The sequence below is a fragment of the Neophocaena asiaeorientalis genome, unplaced genomic scaffold (genome assembly GCF_003031525.2).
Source record: "Neophocaena asiaeorientalis asiaeorientalis breed wild unplaced genomic scaffold, Neophocaena_asiaeorientalis_V1.1 scaffold118, whole genome shotgun sequence".
Classification (NCBI taxonomy): Eukaryota; Metazoa; Chordata; class Mammalia; order Artiodactyla; family Phocoenidae; genus Neophocaena; species Neophocaena asiaeorientalis.
Genome location: NW_020175528.1, coordinates 1,640,539 through 1,659,896, shown reverse-complemented (window position 1 = coordinate 1,659,896; position 19,358 = coordinate 1,640,539). Strand labels below are relative to the sequence as shown.

General features: G+C 42.6%; 1 pseudogene; it reads left to right on the top strand.

The window, feature by feature from the left end:
* The first annotated feature begins 10,714 nt into the window (after positions 1 to 10,714).
* On the top strand, positions 10,715 to 17,466 carry LOC112415848 (eukaryotic translation initiation factor 3 subunit J-like; annotated as a pseudogene).
* Positions 17,467 to 19,358: the final 1,892 nt, after the last annotated feature.

Genomic DNA, 19,358 nt, shown 5'->3' with positions numbered 1-19,358 from the left:
GTGGAGGCGAGTGAGGGCACCTGTGGTGATGCCACTGGTTAATGAAAGAAGCAATGTTTACTGTGCCCTTTCCTATCTCTGGCTCCCTTCTCCCATCTTCTCTGGGCCTTTCCCTGCGGCAGCTGCCCCTCTTCCTGGACTTGTTTAGGGTCACAGTTGTACCCTGCACGGCCATCTCCGTTCCTCATGTGTGCCATGTCTCTCCAGCTAGATGGTCATCTCCGTGGGTTCCAGGACTGTGCTATGTTCTTTTCTGTGCAGAACTCCACGTGTGTTTTTCATATGTTAAGAGACTAAAGAGATGTTTGTTGACTAATTGCTAGGTTAGCTCTTAAGACTTCCTCCAAACCTTGGTGAGTCCTCCCTGGCCAGTTTGAGGTTTTCAAAGCTATAATGTCGTGACCTGTAGACCTTGGTTTCTGCACCATTAACTTATTTCTGTTTCTTCTCAACTTTATTGAGGAATAATTTATTTCAGATAAACCACATCTTTAAAGTGTGTGATTCAATGAGTTTTATCCGTTATTTACATTCATAAAACCATTATCACAATTAAGACAAAAAGCATTTTCATCACCTGCATTCCATCCCCCTTTGCCCCTGGCTCCATGTAACCACTGATCTGTTTTTGTCACTTATAGAATAGTTTGTATTTTACAAAAATGGAATCATGTAGTATATGTTCTTTTGTGTTTGGATTCTTTCACTCAGCACAGTGTTTTGAGATTCATTCATGTTGTTGAGGGTATTAGCAGTCCATTCCTTTTTAAAAAAAAAAAATCACACTTAATTTTGGGATAATTGTAGAGTCGCATGCAGTTGTAAGAAATAGTACAGAGAGGTGCTGTGTACCCTTTACCCAGTTTCCTCCAATGGTAACATCTTGCAAAAATGTAACACACCATCACCAACAGGATACTGACATTGATAGCCAGTCCTCACAGGTTGGAAATCCCTCAGGTTGCCCTTGCTAGCCACGTCCCCTTTCTTCACTCCCCCCTCCCCCAATTTTAACCCCTAGCAACCACTAATCTCTTCTCCATATCTACAACATTGTCCTTTTCAGAATGTTATATTAATGGAATTGTTTGTATCACAGTGTGTAACTTTTTGGGAGTGCTTTAAAAAAAAAAAAGATCTATTTTTTAGCGCAGTTTTAGGTTCACAGCAAAATCGAGTGGAAAGGCAGATTTCCCACATGCCCCCTGCCCTCACACAAGGATAGTTCCCCCATTATCAACGTCCCCCACAAAGTGATACATTTGTTACAATTGATGAACTTGTGTTGACACATCATAATCAACCAAGGTCCATAGTTTATAGGGGGTTCCCTCTTGGTGTTGTATATTCCCTGGGTTTGGACAAATGTATAACGGCATCTGTCCACCATTATCGGATCACACAGGGTAGTGTCGCTCTCCTAAAAACCCTTTGTCCTCTGCCTATTCTCCTTTCCTTCCCCGCCCAATCCTTGGCAACCATGGATCTTTCTATTGTCTCCATAGATTTGCCTTTTCCAGAATGTCATGTAATTGGAATCATACAGTACGTAGCCTTTCCAGATTGGCTTTTTTTTTCTTCACTAATAATATGCATTTAAGTTTCCTCCGTGTCTTTTCATGACTTGAGAGCTCATTTGTTTTAGACAATATTCCATTGTCTTTATGTACCACAGTTTATTTATCCATTCACCAACTGAAGGACATCTTGGTTGCTTCCAGGTTTTGACAATTATGAATAAAGCTGTCATAAAGATCCATGTGCAGGTTTTTGTGTGGACATAAGTTTTCAGATTCTCTGGGTAAATACCAAGGAGTGGAATTGCTGAATCATATGGTAAGAGTGTTTCAATTTTTAAGAAACTGCTAAACTGGCAGAAGCATTACAGTTAGAGAAGACAAATTCATATCCAAAATATATACCTAGTCTAGTGAGAACATGTTGCCACCCACCCCATGATGAAATGGGTGCAATATAATCAACTGGCCACTAGGTGGCTGTCTAATTCCCTTAGGGAATTGTGCCACACTAGGAGCTTGGGGCTGGGCTCTTCTGCTGGTAAGTTAGACCCTTGGTAACAGCAGTAACCAAGTCAGCCTTAGTGAGGGGAAGTTCATGTTGTTGAGCTTGTGTATAGCTGCCATCCTGCCAACATGCCCACTTCATACATCATCTATAGAGCAAACCTTGGGGGTGATTGATATCCACAGAACATTCCATCTTGTCTGTGTTATGAAGTCTCCTCTGCAGTGGATGTCCTTTGGTGAGCATTCACATGGAACATAAATATCTTTCACAACATTTAGTACGTTTTTGGTCACTGTTTCTTTAAATATTTGTTTTCTGTTCCAATCTCTTTCTAATTCTGGCGCTCCAATGTCACAAATGTCAGACCTTCTGATATTTCCCCATAGGTTCTTGATGCTCTATTCATTTTCAAAATGTTTTATTTTCTTTGTTGTTTAGATTAAATAATTTCTACTGATCTGTTTTTAAGTTTGCTGACTCTTTCCTCTGTCCTCTGCATTCGGTTTTTGAGCTCAGTGACTTTTAAATTTCATAGATTCATAGTCTCCTTTTTAGTTCTCAAGTTTTCATTTTAAAAATAGTTTTTATTTTTCTGCTCCTATTGTCTACCTTTCCATCCATTTTGAGAGTATTACCTTCACCTCATGGAACATGTTTATAATAGTTCTTTTTCTTGTTTGATTTTTGGGGGGTTTTTTGCGCTACGCGGGCCTCTCACTGTTGTGGCCTCTCCCGTTGCGGAGCACAGGCTCCGGATGCGCAGGCTCAGCGGCCATGGCCCACGGGCCCAGCCGCTCCGCGGCATGTGGGATCTTCCCGGACCGGGGCACGAACCCGTGTCCCCTGCATCGGCAGGCGGACTCTCAACCACTGCACCACCAGGGAAGCCCTATAATAGTCCTTTTAAAGTATTTGTCTGACGATTCCAACATCTGGATCATCTGAGAACTGACATCTGTTGATTGTATTTTCTTTTGAGAATTGGTAGCATTGCCCTGATTCTTTGTGTGCTGGGTACTTTGGAACACTATGTGGTGAACCTTTGGGTCCTGTTAAATTCTCTGCAGAATGTTGATTTTATTGTTTTAGCAGGCAATCAATCTGATTGGGTTCAAACTGCAAGTTCTTTCTTGCCATCTGTGGCAGTGGTTCCAATGTTTATCTGGGTTTCAAAGACTTTGTTATGCTGCTTTGGGTCTATTCCATGCATGTCCCTATCTAGGGCATGGGCAATGGATGATACTGTAGTTCAGATTTCAGAGTCTTGGCTATGATGCTTTGGGTTGATGCTGTACATGTACAGCTTAGAGGTGATCCTGGTGCTTGTGACAGAATAAAGGGATCTCCCTCTGCAGCCCTCTCCTCTCTAAGATTTCCTCCACACTCTTCGCTCTCCAGAGCCCTTTTCCCAGGTCCTCTGCTCTGTTTTCCTCTGGTGTTTTAGGGCCCCTGTCTGCTGTATAGTTCTGCAGTGGCACCACCCTTTGGTCAAAGTCAGAAGATAAAAGAGGGGAAAACTGGGAAACTCATCCCTTGATATGGATCACTGTTTACGTGTTGGTTCCCTTCCTTAATCTACCTAATTTGTTAACTTCTCGGAGTCTGCAAGTAGTTGTTTTTTTGTACTTTGAAGTTTTAGTTGTAACCAGTGGGAGAGAAGATTGGGGTGGGCTTAATTCATTTTGGCTGGCTCTGGAATTTCCAGGCAACTGTGTTTTTAGAGCTATTGCTAGGACATTGGAGTATGCTGCCTGAGAGTCGAGTGGCATTATTCCTGCTTCGGAGCTAGTGAACAGAACAAGCTGCTGATTGGGACCTCGAGGAGAGGGTGCCACAGAGAAACAGAGGGGCCTGATTGCCACAAAAAGGCTAGAAGTGACTTCCCTTTTCTTTTCTACTCAAGTAGGTATTTTATTTTATTTTATTTATTTTTATTGAAGTATATTTGATATATGTGACTTTCAGGTATACAATATAGTGATCTGACAATCAAATATACTATGAAACGATGACTATGACAAGTCCAGTAACCATCTGTCCCCATGCAAAATTATTACAGTATTATTGACTATATTCCTTATGCTGTATATTACATCCTCATGACATTTATTTTATAACTGGAGGCTTGTACCTCTTCTTTTTCTTTAAAAAAGTTAATTAATTAATTAATTTTTGGCTGCGTTGGGTCTTCGTTGCAGTGCACGGGCTTCTCATTGTGGTGGCTTCTCTTGTTGCGGAGCACGGGCTCTAGGCACGCGGGCTTCAGTAGTTGTGGCACGTGGGCTCTAGAGCGCAGGCTCAGTAGTTGTGGTGCACGGGCTTAGTTGCTCCATGGCATGTGGGATCTTCCCAGACCAGGGCTCAAAACTGTGTCCCCTGAATTGACAGGCGGATTCTTAATCACTGCGCCACCAGGGAGGTCCCCCTGATCACTTTTAATTGGATTTGTTTTTATATTGAGTTGTGTGATTTCTTTATACAATTTGCATATTAACGCTTATCAAATTTATCATTTGCAAATATTTTCTCCCGTTCAGTAGGTTGCTTTTTGTTTTGTTCATGCTTTCCTTTGCTATGCAAAAGGCTTTTTACTTTGATATAGTTCCATTTATTTATTTTTGCTTTTGTTGCCCTCGCCTGAGGAGACAGATCCCCCAAAATATTGCTAAGACTGATGTCAAAGAGTGTGCTGTTTCTGTTTCCTTCTAGGAGTTTTATGGTTTCAAGTCTTACATTTAAGTCTTTAATCCATTTTGAGTTTATTTTTGTATATGGTGTAAGAAAATGGTCCAGTTTTATTCTTTCGCATGTAGCTGTCCAGTTTTCCCAACACCATTTATTAAGGAGACTGTCTTTTCTCCATTGTGTATTCTTGCCTCCTTTGTTGAAGATTCATTGATCATATAAGCGTGGTTTTATTTCTGGACTTTCTGGTCCATTGATCTACGTGTCTGTTTTTGTGCCAGTACCAAGAGCTTTGCGGTATAGTTGGAAATCAGGGAGTGTGATACTTCCAGCTTTGTTCTTCTTTCTCAAGGTTGCTTTGGCTATTCGGGGTCTTTTATGGTTCCATACAAATTTTAGGATTATTTGTTCTACTTCTGTGAAATATGCCTTTGGTATTTTGATAGGAGTGTCACTGAATCTGTAACTTGCTTTGGGTAGTATGGATATTTTAGGAATATTAATTCTTCTAATCCATGAGCATGGTATATCTTTTCATTTATTTGTATTGTTTTCAATTTCTTTTATCATTGTCTTATTGTTTTCACAGTACAGGTCTTTTACCTCCTTGGTCAAATTTAGTTCTAGATATTTTATTCTTTTTGATGAAATTGTAAATGGGATTGTTTTCTTAATTTCTCTTTCTGATAGATTGTTATCAGTGTATAGAAATGTTACTGATTTCTGTATATTAATTTTGTATCCTGCAACTTTACTGATTTCATTTATCGATATTAGTTCTAACAGTTTTTGGGGGGAGTCAATAGGATTTTCCATATATAGTATCATGTCATCTGCAAACAGTGATAGTTTTATAGAAGTGACTTCCTTGATCACTTGTAAGCAGATTTCTGTTTGTTTTAGGAACATGCTACGCATGTCATTTGCTACCAGATTCTTTGGAAATAGGGGATTTTTGCTTAAACCATGATGTCTGCTGAGGTGTAAATGACAACTGGTACCTGCAGTAACCAAAGGATGTCGTTAGTATTACACGGGCTCTTTAGCTGAGTCCCTGAATGGGTCCTGAAACTCCTGGTATGGCCATATATGACTTTTTTCATCATCTTCTTCTTTTTAAAAATATTTATTGATTTGGCTGCACCCGGTCTTAGTTTCGGCACGTGGGATCTTGTTCCCTGACCAGGTTTCGAACCCAGGCCCCCTGCATTGGGAGCAAGGAGTCTTAACCACTGGACCACTGGGGAAGTCCTGATTCTTTTCTTCTTATAAGAGCAAATAGCAGTAGTAATTTTAGACTCTTGTCCTTAAGTAGGGAGACCAAAACCTTTTGCACCCCAGCTTGGAAGGTTTGCTGCATATCCATACTGGGGAGAGAGAACATTATTCTCACTCTCCTGTTTAAACCTCCTTTGTTTAGCAATACTATTTATTAAATCTTTTGATATATATGTAGTTTTAATCAAAAGGAATTTGTATCTAGCTTTGACTGCTCAGCAGAAGTAAATAAAAATACTAAAGATAAATGTGTTCCTTTGATTCCCAAATAAAGCAAAAGGAAGTTGCTGTTGGAATTTGCCTTGAACCCACAAATTTTTGCCCAGCAAAATTAATACAAAGGGTCATAACATTCAAGTCTGCCTTTTCCTGGGACAGTTTGCTTGGGCCTGTGGGGATTCAGCTGTAAGTTGCAGGCAACCCCTTGGTAACCGGCTTCAGTCAGTGAGGGAGAATTGTCAGAGCTGGCATCAAGGACTTTTAGATAAGGGGGGTATTCTGCTAGTTGGGGAAATGGTTGGGTAGAATGCAGGATGTAGCAAGATATTTCTTGGATTTTGTGTTTGACAGATTTAAAAGGCATGTGAGACCTTTGGCCAGTCTCTGTCACCTAGGGTTTTGAAAACTTTAATTTTATCCTAATTAAAAATAATTGAAGTGCCATTTACTCCAGGGAGAGGGGCAGCCCCAGAGTTTGTGGACCCTAAAGCATTAGACATATCTAAGCCTCACAAACTTTTCATTCTTTCCCTGGGGTCCCTCCTGAGGCAACACCTTCTGATGGGTCTCACTGAGGGCTCAAGTTTAAAGAAGCGCCATAATGAGTGTTTGAAGGAGGAAGTTAAGAAAAGCTGCCTTCATGCCTTATTTCTGACTAAGAAGCTTACTAATTAGGGTCCCCAGAGAGCGTGGTTCAAGCCATTCGGCACAATCTGACTATAGATTAAAATGCCCCCACCCCCAGGCCCCCAAACAAAGCCAGAGTGCCAACCAGGGGGACAGTACTGGGAGGGGGCTTCTTCTTGTAGTCTGGGGTAGAAAGAACCGAAGACCAGTGCCGTGAGTCAAAGCCAAAATCAACACCAAGACCGTGGCACGGGGTGGGGGAGGGATGGGAAAGGGGGCCTGAATCGACAATCAGGAGTCAGGCTGGACGTGGAAGGAATGGAAGTGGTTCTGGAACAAAGTGGGCTGGTCCTGGGTGGCTGCTGGCTGGCACTGGTGCAGGCGAAGTTTACCTTTGTTGGTCGGGAGGAGCGGGGGACTGGTGTAGATGGACTTGTTAGGTGGCCCTAAAGGTGTAGGATCCAGTCAGACAATACTGAAGGGGACTCTCAGTGTTTATTTCCCTTTCTCTTTGTCATGGCTGTGGCTATAGAATCAGTTGTAAATAAATGACATTTTCAACTTGTACATTTTCCCATTTTACAGTTATAAGTATTGCTTTAAAATATTTTATTATTAAAAAAATGTGCTGAATGGTTAAAAAAAAGCACAACTTGGAAAGCACAAAAGAGAATTAAGAAGAAAATAAAAATGCACCAGGAGGGCTTCCCTGGTGGCGCAGTGGTTGAGAGTCCGTCCACCTGCCGATGCAGGGGACACGGGTTCGTGCCCCGGTCTGGGAAGATCCCACATGCCGCAGAGTGGCTGGGCCCGTGAGCCATGGCCGCTGAGCCTGCGCATCCAGAGCCTGTGCTCCGCAACGGGAGAGGCCACAACAGTGAGAGGCCCGCGTACAGCAAAAAAAAGATGCACCAGGAATTAAACCACCCGGAGATAACTATCATTGGTATGTTGGTGAATTTCCTTCCTGGTATTTTGGATGTTAAAAGAAACTTGTTGAGCTTGTGTTTTCACCCAGATGAGCTGACCAGGTGAGCCATGCTGGCTAGGTGTGAACCACATCAGCCAGGTGAGCCATTATCCAGAGCAGAGACCTCCAGCTTGAGTGTTGATTGGAGAAATCTCCAGACACATTTGCCCTGAGTAGACGGACCCTGTTAGTGGTCTGACATTATTTTGTCACTATCATTGGTGTGTTTCATCACATGGAGCATCTGATCCCATTTGGACCCAAGACCTGGGAAAGTAAAGCCCAGAACTATGATCCAGTTAAGGGAATTGTTTGCTTCTTATGCAAGTCTAAGGAGGCCCATTTTCAAGTCAGTGTCATCACAGTCACTCAGTGGAGGAGCATAATTCTCCAAGCATCCTCTGTAGTAAGACCTTATTACGATGATGGGTGTAAAGAAATATCCATGAGACGTGCACATCTGATGATAACAAGAACCCCAAACCGTGACATGTCCAATGAACTCTTTAACTGGAAAGGATTTTATCGGAAACGGCGGCCACCCTCCTGACTCTCCAACTATGATGGGAAGTTATGGAGTGTCGATCATCCTCAACACTGCCCACAGAACGGCTGGATGAAATCATATAAATGCAAATTATGCTGTAATTAAAGAGGAAAGAGGCAAGAAGCGAAACATTTAGCTGAGCATGACCTTCAGGGTCCTCTGTTGCCTTTGAGAGTCCAGGAAGGCTCTGAGGGTTTGCTTTGAAATCATCCCCTTACGCTGTTGACAGGGACAGTAGGTTAATGAAGAGAGATGCGGCAGTGGTTTTGAGAGAGCTGGCATGCCATTTCGGGGTGACGGTCACTAGGGGGTGTCAGATTGATGGTTCTCTGACCCCTCCCGGCAGGAGGAAGAGCAGGCTCCCTGTTACTTATTTGTCTCCCCACCACCGGTTATCTTCCAGGGACCCATCATTGGGGCTGATGGGAAAGGAAGAAAGAAAAAGTGTTCTTCATATGGGGAGGCAGTACTAAGACCGTTTTCATGGGCTGTAATGACATCTATTTTTAATTTAATTTTTTCAACAGTTCTAACATTCAATTCCAAAATAAAGTAAAATAAAATAAAATAAAAACAAGTGAAACTCTCTTTTTCCACTTTCAGCCCCTGCCCAGCACCGCTACCCTCCAACCTCAACCACAGGAACCGCTGTTATTAGATTTCTGAGTGTCCTTCCAGAGTGTCTTTGTGTTGATATATGCAAACATTAATATATACTCTTATTTCCCTCCATTTTTATGTGGAAGGTAACATACTGTTTTTTTTTTTGTTTTTCTTTGTTTTTTTTTTTTTGCGGTATGCGGGCCTCTCACTGTTGTGGCCTCTCCCGTTGCAGAGCACAGGCTCCGGACGCGCAGGCTCAGCGGCCATGGCTCACAGGCCCAGCTGCTCCGCGGCACATGGGATCTTCCCGGATTGGGGCACGAACCCATGTCCCCTGCATCGGCAGGAGGACTCTCAACCACTACGCCACCAGGGAAGCCCAACATACTGTATTTTATACCTTGTTGTTTTCATTTAATATATCATGGAGCCTTTTCCATACCAGTATATGGAAAGCATCCTTCTCCTTTTCTACAGCTGTGTATTGCTCTATGGATGTACCATACTTACTAATCCCCATTCATGGACATTTCGTTTATTTCCAATTTTGCTACTGCAAACAAGTGTCACTGTTTTCTATGTCTGCTTTCCCCTGGGTTCTGAGCCCCATAGAGACTATGTCCTGGGCGTTATTCATAACACATAATACAGTTTCCGATACATAGTGGATGCTCAGTAAATGTGAGTGGTGGAATTCAGTTAAATAGAACACCAAAGAATCCATAGAGGCAGCCATGGTGAACACAGCTGTCAGCCCGCCCACTGGGGTGATTACAGTAGGCCTGGTAAGACCTTCCTTCCGTCCCCAACTCAACTCCAAATCTTCTGGATCATAGCTGGAATCCCTCTATTCCTTTCATCCCTTTAACTTCCTGCTCTCACTTGTTAAAGAGCAAAAGCTCCACCCTGGTGTTTGCCAGTCATGTACCTCTCAGTGGGGGTCTTCATACTCTCAGAGGAGGTCTCCCCTCTCCTGGCCACATCACACATTCTGACCATTTAGGAGGCAGAGGGACAGACACGTACAAGTGAGTCAAGTCATAACTGGCTCTCATTCATGCTGTCAGGTGGTCACTTACTTGGTTGGTCCAGGGCCTCAGAACAGAGACTCTGGGCTCAAATCTCAGCTCTGCCACTTCCTAGTGGGCGGCATCAGGCAAGTCGCTTAATCTCTGTGTCTCCTTTTTTTTTTTTTTTTAATTTTTGAATTTTATTTTATTTATTTTTTTATACAGCAGGTTTTTATTAGCTATCCATTTTATACATATTAGTGTATATATGTCAATCCCAATCTCCCAATATCGTATATTAATGCATGTATGTGGAACCTAGAAAAATGGTACAGATGAACCAGTTTGTGCATCGGCAGGAGGACTCTCAACCACTACGCCACCAGGGAAGCCCAACATACTGTATTTTATACCTTGTTGTTTTCATTTAATATATCATGGAGCCTTTTCCATACCAGTATATGGAAAGCATCCTTCTCCTTTTCTACAGCTGTGTATTGCTCTATGGATGTACCATACTTACTAATCCCCATTCATGGACATTTCGTTTATTTCCAATTTTGCTACTGCAAACAAGTGTCACTGTTTTCTATGTCTGCTTTCCCCTGGGTTCTGAGCCCCATAGAGACTATGTCCTGGGCGTTATTCATAACACATAATACAGTTTCCGATACATAGTGGATGCTCAGTAAATGTGAGTGGTGGAATTCAGTTAAATAGAACACCAAAGAATCCATAGAGGCAGCCATGGTGAACACAGCTGTCAGCCCGCCCACTGGGGTGATTACAGTAGGCCTGGTAAGACCTTCCTTCCGTCCCCAACTCAACTCCAAATCTTCTGGATCATAGCTGGAATCCCTCTATTCCTTTCATCCCTTTAACTTCCTGCTCTCACTTGTTAAAGAGCAAAAGCTCCACCCTGGTGTTTGCCAGTCATGTACCTCTCAGTGGGGGTCTTCATACTCTCAGAGGAGGTCTCCCCTCTCCTGGCCACATCACACATTCTGACCATTTAGGAGGCAGAGGGACAGACACGTACAAGTGAGTCAAGTCATAACTGGCTCTCATTCATGCTGTCAGGTGGTCACTTACTTGGTTGGTCCAGGGCCTCAGAACAGAGACTCTGGGCTCAAATCTCAGCTCTGCCACTTCCTAGTGGGCGGCATCAGGCAAGTCGCTTAATCTCTGTGTCTCCTTTTTTTTTTTTTTTTAATTTTTGAATTTTATTTTATTTATTTTTTTATACAGCAGGTTTTTATTAGCTATCCATTTTATACATATTAGTGTATATATGTCAATCCCAATCTCCCAATATCGTATATTAATGCATGTATGTGGAACCTAGAAAAATGGTACAGATGAACCAGTTTGCAGGGCAGAAATAGAGACACAGATGTAGAGAACAAACATTTTTTTAATCTGTAAAATAGAGATACTTAACATTTATACCAACCTCATAGGGTTGTGGGTGGGATCAATGAGCTAAAGTACTTATGACAGTGCCTGGCATGCCGTAAGTGCTGGTAAGGGTTTGCTATCATTGTAATTGGCCCTCAGGGTGGGGAGGGGAGTGGGTGCCTGCTATTCACTCTGAGACTCTGCCAGCCCTCCTGGGCAACCTCTCAAAGCTGGGAGGGGTTGGCACTCTCCTTACTGCTTTCCTGGGTCACTTCCTTTGACACCTGTCAAAGCAGGATGGCTTGCATGAACTTCACTAACACTAAATGCTCCTTTCTTGTGTTGCCTTTGCCTTGTTAGTCTCCTGGGAATGAGCACACAGATCTTTGATGAGTTTTGCTTAAGAGTAATAAAAAGTAGCCAGCCTATTAATTCCATCAATTTCCAAGTAAGAAGGAAAAATCATGTCATGATGATAGCACAGGGCAAGATCTGATTGTGGGTTTCCTGTATCAGTGGTTTTATCAGATAGGAAAGGGAACGAGAGGCAGGGCCTACCCTGTATTGTTGCAAGGTTTCTACATTTTTACGTGGAATAGTACAATTCTAACTTTAAGTAGATTGAAAAATTAAGGACGTATATCATAATCCCTACAACAACCACTAAAAAATATGATTGAAAAAGACATAGTTGAAAAGCCAAAGAAGAATTCTAAAAATTATTAAATTAATCCAAAAGAAAGCAGGAAAGGAGCAGGAGAGGAACAAAATCAGAGAACACAAATAGAAATCACATAAAAATGCTTAATCACTATTCAAAAATAAAATAAATAAATCATTGATACATGGAACAATATGGATGAATCCTTAAATTCATCCAGAATAAGCATCAAAAAAGAATGCATACTGTGAATCTTTATTTTCTATATCTATATATCTATATCCATCTAGCTAGCTAACTAGCTATCAAATTCACTTGTATGAAGTACTAAAGTACTGAACTGAATCTATGGTGGAAAAAATCAGCAACCGTTGCCTTAGTGGGAAGAGGGCAGGGATTTAACTGGAAGGGGCATGAGGGGATTTTCTTGGGTGATAGTTATATTATGTATCTTTAAAGAGATTTGGGTTGAATGTGTGTATGCATGTCAGATTCATGAAATGGTACACTTAAGATTTGTGAGTTTCATTGTATGTAAGTTTACCTAAAAAGAAAAAAGTAAATTAATATTCACTTTAATTATGGTACACATGCTAAAATATTTAGGGTGAAGTTTACTGATTTCTGCAACTTACTTGCATAAAAAATAAGGTAAATGATGGATAAAGAGTTGGATAGATGGTAGATATATAATAAAACAATTATAATCAAATGTCAATTGTAGAATCTAGGTAGTGAATACATGGTATACATTTTTTCGACTTTCCTGTATGTTTGAAAGCTTTTATAATGAAAAATTGGCTAAAAAAAAAAGAAGGTGAAACAAACCATTTTCAGATAAAACCTGTGGAAATTTGTTGCCAGCAGAGCTGCACTACAATAAATGCTAAGAAAGTTTCATGTGGAAGGGAAATGATACCAGGTGAAAATGTGAATCTTTATGGAGGAAAGAAGAACCCTGGAAATCATAAATAGCACATACTGTTTTTCCTCTATTTTCTATGTTACTTAAAGCCAACTGACTGTTTAAAGCAAAAATGATGACAAATGTATTGTGGCATTTAAAATATATGTAGAAGTGAAATATACAACAACAAGAGTACAAAGTCAGGAGGGGGTGTAAAGAGAATTACACTTTGTAAGTTTCTTCATTGTAAAGACAGAATGTGATAAGGATATATATTTTAATTATGAGAGAAACCACAAAACATAAACAAAAAGAGTTATAACTAAATAGCTGATGAATGGAATGTAGAACTGAAAAATGCTTGATTAACCCCAAATGAAAGAAGGAAAAGAGGAAGGGAGAGCAGAGTAGATAAGTAAAAAAATAAGAATTACATTAAATGTAAATGGACTAAATATGCTGCTTAAAAGGCAAGAGATTCTCAGACCAGATAAGAAAGCAAGGCCTAAATCTATGCTGTTTAAAAGATAAACACTTGAAATACAAAGACACAAGGAGGTTAAAGTAAAAGGAAGGAAAATATATGCCGTGCCAATACTAAGCACAAGAAAGCTGGTGTGGCTATATTACTATCCCAGAAGGAGCATTACCAGAAATAAAGTGGGTCATTTCATAGTGAGGGGCTGTGTTTTGGTTTAAATATCCCTACTAAGGATTCTGAATTTCAATCAGAATATTTGCCAAAACAGCTGTTTTGTGTTTGAGTTCTTCATTTTTTATTTCTCTTCCTCTCACGTCTCATGTAACTCTTTCCTCTCTAATATTATTAATTTGTAATAAAGTGCTTTTCCCATTTTTATTTCTTTAAAAACTAATTCACAAAAATAAAATTTAAATAATTGCCCATAGTTTCCCTTTTGTAACAATACATCTGCCTTCCTTTTATCTTGTCCCTCTGTGGTCCTGGTGCATAGGCATTTACAGTTTTTATAGCTGAAATTATAACACGGGTACAATTTTGTGTTCCGGTCATTCTCTTATATCAGTAAAACACCCTGTTTATGTTGCATGTATTATGGCAAGTTTTCTCAGCCTTGGCACTATTGAAATTTTGCGCCAGATTTGTTTGTGGGGAGCTGTCCTGTGCATTGTGGGTGGCTTAGCAGTACCGCTGAACTCCACAATTACTAGATTCCAGTAGACCCCCAACCCCCTAGTTGTGACAATCAAAAATGTCTCCACTTTGCCAAAAGTTCCCTGGGAGGTAAAATCACCCCTCGTTGAGGGCCACTGAATCTGGGAATCATTTTTATTCACAGCCTAACATTATATACATTTAGTTGAGGACTCATACTTTGCCAAAATAATTCCTATTACTGGACATATTATTTCCAACACTTTCCATTTAAATTTAAATTCCATTTAAATTTCACTATAAGAGGCATGCTCATAGCCATTCCTTCCTTCTAGGCTACTTATTTTCCTTAGAGTAAATTCCTGGGTATGGGGTGTGTGGGTTCAGGGGCATTTGACCATCCTCTTTTGAGGACTTTGAGGAGAAGAATGATCCTCAGAGTGATCGAAAGCTGGGGATTTCCATGCCCTGAATTAGTTCCCTGCCAATATAAATCACACAAGTCATTTAGGACCCATCTGTGTCATGGAGAAAAGTGCTAGGTGACTTATACATTTTGGTGCTGGGTCAACAAATTAGTTATCTGAGCTATAAATTACTGCAGTGATCCATAAATCAAATCTGTATTATATAAATCAAAAGATACAGATATATGATGAGAATTTAAGAATACTAATTTATAAAATGCATCATGATAAATTGAACCACGCAATAAAGGAAAACTGTGGCACATCCATCAGTGCCTCCTCACCCAAGGAGACATTAGATGCCCAGACTGGCAGCAAAGGAGCTGGGAAGTAAAGTCAATAGACTCTGCATGGAAGGGGAATATGGAAAACTCTTAGTGATTCCTGCAGAATAGATTGCTGATGTATATTTTAACTTTCAAGAAGTGTCTAAAGTGCAGTTTTCCTTTTCTGTATTTTTTTCCTCCAGAGTGTCTGGTGCCTCTGGATTTAAGGATGGTTGAGAAAGTAGCCAAGCTTTTTCTTGCTTCTGTGCATGCTGCTGCTCCAGCCTGGAATTCTTCCCTCCAGTTCTCTCTCTTCACTTATATTCATCCTCCGGTTCTCAGTTTGAACGTCCTTTCTTCAGGGACACCTTCCCCCACACCCCCGACTGGATCAGGTCATCCTGTCAAGGGCTTCTATAGCTTCCCGCTTCCTCACTGCTTATGTATCCATTCCCACCCATTGTTCATGCCCGTGATTGCTCTCCCGCATGAGAGCATAAGCTCCAGAGGAAAATAGTAGCGTCTGCCTTATCCTCTGCTATATATCCAGCACCTAGTACATTGCCACAGACTACACACGCTAGTGTTTCTGGAATAACTGAATGACAGGAGAAAGGAGGGTCCCATAGGTAGGGGCTGGGGGCTTGGAGATGCCATCTCTGGCAGATGCTGGGTCAGTGATGCGTAGTATTTATTCTAAACTTCCTCAGCTGTTTTATGAGAACTTATTAAAGGAATGTTGTGGGTCGATAAGTTTGAAAAAATTGCGTATTTCATTCCGCACTAGGAGAGTTGGGATGCACATCACCATAGGAAAGGCTCTTCTAGTTAAAAATGTTAAATACGGGCTTCCCTGGTGGCGCAGTGGTTGAGCGTCCGCCTGCCGACGCAGGGGACGCGGGTTCGTGCCCCGGTCCGGGAGGATCCCACATGCCGCGGAGCGGCTGGGCCCGTGAGCCATGGCCGCTGAGCCTGCGCGTCCGGAGCCTGTGCTCCGCAACGGGAGAGGCCACAACAGTGAGAGGCCCGCGTACCGCAAAAAAAAAAAAAAAAAAAAAAAAAAATAAACCCCAGATCAATTAAAGATTTAAATGTTAAAAAAATAAAATTATAGGGGCTTCCCTGGTGGCACAGTGGTTGAGAGTCCGCCTGCCAATGCAGGGGACACGGGTTTGTGCCCCGGTCCGGGAAGATCCCACATGCCGCGGAGCGGCTGGGCCCGTGAGCCATGGCCGCTGAGCCTGCGCGTCCGGAGCCTGTGCTCCGCAACGGGAGAGGCCACAACAGTGAGAGGCCCGCGTACCGCAAAAAAAAAAAAAAAAGTTAAATATTGTTTCGCTGAGGTCAGGGTATCCAAACAGAGGGAGGTTATCTGGGTTGTGAGTTTTGCCGGATCCAATCACCAGCCCCTGATCAACACAGTTTTCTTAGGCGTTTCATGGTCTCCCCATCCTCGACAAGGTGATGCCAGAGACACAGGCTACAAATCCTTTCCTACCAAGAGATCGTGTCTTGTTGGGGATACACATACGTACCTGTAACTGAAATCTCAGCCAAACTCTCTGGGGTACGAAACAAAAACTTATTTTTTTTCTAACCACAGCCTTTAAACCTGCTCTATTGTATTTCCCTTCCCCACCTCTTGACAAGAGTTCCTGCAGACCCCGCGATCTTATGGTCCCTTTAACTATAGAAATAGTCATCCTGACAATCAAGACTCACATTCACGCATAAGCAAGTCCTTCTGGTTAAATCCCCACTTCAGCTTCTCTCCCATCCAAAGCCTCTCCTCCCCCAGCTCAGCTGTGGCCTGTGACTGAGGTCTTCTTTTATTCTTTCTTCATCTTCAGCTCTTCTGGGGTGGGCAGGAGGAGGGGGACTTAAAGACAAGGGCCAGACACGCTTACACCCAGCTCGAGATGGCGGTGGCAGCGGCGGGGGGCTCCGACTCCTGGGACGCGGACAGGTTCTCCGTGGAAGACCCGATGCGGAAGGTGGGGGGCGGCGGCACCGCCGGCAGGGACCGCTGGGAAGGTGACGACGAGGACGTCAAGGATAACTGGGATGATGATGATGAAAAAAAAGCAGCAGCAGAAGTAAAACCAGAAGTAAAAATTTCAGAAAGGAAAAAGACAGCAGAGAAGATAAAAGAGAAAGAACGGCAGCGGAAGAAAAGGCAAGAAGAAATTAAAAAGAGGGTAGAAGAACCTGAAGAACCTAAAGTGCTAACACCAGACAGATAAACTGCGGCTAAAGAAATTACAGGAAGAGTCAGACCTCGAATTAGTGAAAGAAACTTTTGGTGTTAATAATACAGTTTATGGAAGAGATGCTATGAACCCATCTTCAAGGGATGCCTTCACAGAGTTTGGAAAGTTACTAAAAAAATTACACAATATGAAAAATCACTATATTATACCAGTGTTTTGGAAGCCTTAGTTCGAGATGTGTGTATTTCACTGGAAATTGATGACTTGAAAAAGATTACCAGTTCGTTGACTGTACTTTGCAGTGAAAAACCGAAGCAAGAAAAGCAAAGCAAAGCCAAAAGGAAGAAGAAAGGTGTGGTTCCCGGAGGGGGATTAAAGGCTACATGAAAGATCATCTGGCAGATCATGGTGGTTATGATGGAGGGTATGTTCAAGATTTTGAAGACCTCACGTGACGTTTTATCTTCTCCTGGTGTCTTCTTTCTGTTGCCCACAATCCCTTCAACATGTAGCACAACTTCCTTTCCTTTCAGTTCTGCCAAATGCTACAATCGGAAGTGCAGTATCTTTTGTGCTGGTTATTAACCCCTCGACACTTAGGTGCTAATGTGCAGATGGGGATCTTGCTGCCAAGGGCTTAAAATTGGGAACCTCCATTGCTACCACATCATAGTTTAAAAAAACAGACCTAATAATGTTGTTGTTGCTATCTGATTCCGTAGCAGCAGTCACTAAATTGGAAACAAAGGTTGCAGCATGACAAAAAATTGTGTAGTATTTACCAGCACCATTCAGAAATACAGCCTTAACCATACCTCCTTGAACTACTTCATAACTTGTCAAGAAAAGCAGTCTGCTGCAAGGGCATGTGGTGTGCACCTAGTATTAAAGTTGCTTTGTCTTAAAATTGAGCGTCAGGATATTAAATATACATTGTGAAGAAGACGGCTTATCTCAGAGTGAAGATGGCGGCTGAAAAGCTCTACTTTGATATTTACAAATTAAATGACCAAAACCCTCCAACTTGGAAGCTGAAGAAGGTAAACCTCTGCATTATTGCATTACCAAGTTGTGGAATCTCTTGAGTGCATAGACTGTCTAGTTTCTATTTATCAGACTATTCTACTGATGGAGTGTTTCAGATGGGGGAGGGAAACTCCTTACCTATTTTATTTGTCTGATTTAAGTGTCTGAGAAACAAATCTCCTTTGTTCTCTGAGGCTGCAGTGGATCAGCTTTAACAGGGTTTCGGCATTTCCTTTATAAAACTTTGTTTTGTTCAGCAAACTGCGCCATTTAACTACCGTTTGGTAAATTGTTATGTTAACAATTATGACATCTGCAATGTTTTATAAAGCAACTAATTTAATAAAGTCACTATTGTGAGGAAAAAAATAAAATAAAATAAAGACAAAGGCCAAAACCTTTGTGCTTAATGGGCCATGCAGCTGTGGTCCCCTCTCCACTCGCGGGGGCTGGGCGTGGATGGTGTCCAGGGACAGGCAGGGTCATGCTGGCTGTCTTGCAGGTGAATATGTGGACTTTTCTGAAGCCCCTCAGGAGGGGGCTCCCCACGGTCCAGGTCCCTGACCTCTTGTGACGCTCCTGTCTGCCCCCCAACCCAGGCTCTTCCTGGGGGAGCCCCTTGCCCTGGCAGCCCGTCCCTGGGGTGGTGCCAGCCCACTTCCTCCCATGGCACTGGCTAGGACCATGGGAGGGGCACCCTTGTCCCTCCAGACTCTGTGGCTCTGTCACATCATGGGGCTGTCATGGGCTGCTCTGCTCAGCCTCCCACCTTCAGAGCTCTCCAGGTGACCCTCAGGAGACTGTGGCCCCTCCCTCCCAAAGTCTGGGCAACCCACAGCCAAGCCTCCCAAGAACAGTCTTGCCACAGTCTGCACCGGGGCAGCCTTGGGGCCGACATCTGGCTGGAGAGGGGCAGCCAGGCTCCCTTTCAAAAGCACCCTCCACCTTTCCGAGTGGTGCCCCAAGAGCCCTCTTCACCTGGCTCGGCTGGACAGGAGCGCTCACATCCCTCTTCAAGGCCATTTCCTCCAAGGGCTCCCTCCCCCATCAATGACCTGCTCTGGCTTTCCAGGCTGCGTATACAGGAGGGTGCAGTGGTGGGGTCAGGCTTACAAGATCTCCAGCTTGTTTCTTAGTAAGCACCCTGGGGCTTTCTCCATAATTAGGGGCACTTAACACTAAAGACCCTCAGCTGTGGGGCTGTGATTCTGAGCTAAGCAGGAAAATCTTTCATTCTTCTGTTCATGCGTAGGTGAATGGGCAGCATCAGACCACACATGACAATGGACTTGGCTGGAGGGCTTTGCAATGCTCAAGGCAT